A 2,023-nucleotide genomic window follows, 5' to 3' on the forward strand; every position below is an offset into this window, starting at 1 on the left:
AAAATTTATGTTGGAACATATTGTGCCCAGAGAAATGAGGGCTTGCGCATACGACAGGTATTTGTGTGAGCAGTTTATGGTTATTGTTTCATTGTCAGGATGAATTAAATGCTCTTTATTGATGGAGACACCATTTATGTTCTGTGTCTAACTCTGTTCTGTTTATGCATGTTACTATTGTTTTTTATTTTTTATTACTTTTTTGGTTGTTAATACATTTTTTGTACTTCTTGCCTTATTTTTATTTTACTCTATATTTTCATCTCCCTTCTATTCAAGAGGAATTTTGCAAAAGAATAAACAAGGAAATGATATTGATCAATATGATACATTGCTTGTTTTGGAAAGAAATTGAAGAATTTGTATTGAAAGTTAGTCATTTTGTAAAAGAGATGCACCTTTAAGCTATGATGAGTGGTAGGGACTTGATCAAGATTTACTATCTAACATCTTTTGTAATATTTGTCTTTTGTCTTGGGTAAAATACAGTGTAAAGGGCATAATATTATAATAAGATCAAAAAAAGTTAAAAAAGGGAAATTTTTATTTCTCTTTATTTGTCTTTGTGAAAATGGGTTTACAACTAAAATGAATATGAACAATGGAATTGTACTTGCCACTTGAAGTTGAACAGTCTGCAAAGACAAATATTTTACAGATTATCCCCATTGTCATTAACAGCCATATATGTTATGTGCTTTTAAGTTTTGGGGTTTTTCAATGACTGGGAAGAATTTGGGCCTTTTAAAGAGCTTTAAAATTTTTATACCTCTCTTTCTTTATATTTTCTAGTCAAGGCTATTGTCAGTTCTGAACCCCTTTGTTACTGAGTAATGATGAAGTAATATCAAATAGTTTTTGATACTTATATGTAAAAGTGATAAAAAGTACTTAAAAGTTTTCCTATGTAATGATATATTAAAAGTAACCACTCCTATTGGGAAAATTTTTTTCTTGTAATGTGTGTGACACAATTTTACCACAAGAGGCCAGTGTAATGACATTTCCCATGATCAGTAATGTGTAAAATAAATTTGTTATAAAGGGATAATATCTGTATGCAGACTGACTGAGATGTTGGGAACAACAGTATTCTGATGACACATGTGGCATATTTTAGATCCCTGAGGCTGGCTTATTGATTCGTTCTCTGAGTAGACCTGCCTTCAAAACCGTACTAAAGTATCCAAGGTCCTGCTTAAGAAGTTCATGATATTTTAACAGCAACTTGTTAAAGATTTGTCACTGATTAACCCTGATTAAGTGTATTTAAGGGTGTAGTCAAATAGGATATATTTCAAAACACATTCTTATAGTAATTCATAAAGAATGCATTTTTACATGGCATTTTTACATGATCAATATGCAAAGGAAGCCAGCAGACATTTAAGTATTTTCCAAATTTTACACTTAAGTGTAAATAGGTTTAATGTCTCTGTTCCAAAAGGATTTGCTGGAATCAAATTTAATGTGATATAAGCTTTACTATGAATAACAGCTATTTCAGCTCATGTAATATTTGAGGGGTAATAAATTCATATTTAAGTAATACTGAATGTATAGTACTATGATGAATTCAAAATATTCAATTTGCATAGAGCTATTACGTAAAGGTACTAAAAAAAAAATCTTATTCACACCTCTGCTCCTACTTTAACTCACTAGTATTTTCTTTCTACTACACTTTCTTTGGGTTATTTTTCTTTTCAGCATTATGTTACTACTAATTATGTAAGGCAACAATATTACGAGTTGAAATGAAAGGAATATGAAAACTTGGGTTGCCTTTAATAGTGAGAAGTGAGCCCCCAGATTTGGTCAGTTTTAAATGGGTTGTTTACATGACAATTTTAAGTTAAAACCAAAGTAAACTTTTGCATGAGTTTTGTTCTTTAGCTCCATAGTTCCTTTATCAGGCAAATATTTAGTTATACCCTTCACCTTTTGATAATTTGATTCTTATTGCACATGGAGGTATTTGTATCTGCTTCATTACTGAAAAATAACTTGTACGTCTTCCCTT

This window comes from Penaeus monodon, chromosome 29 (assembly GCF_015228065.2).
Source record: "Penaeus monodon isolate SGIC_2016 chromosome 29, NSTDA_Pmon_1, whole genome shotgun sequence".
Classification (NCBI taxonomy): domain Eukaryota; kingdom Metazoa; phylum Arthropoda; class Malacostraca; order Decapoda; family Penaeidae; genus Penaeus; species Penaeus monodon.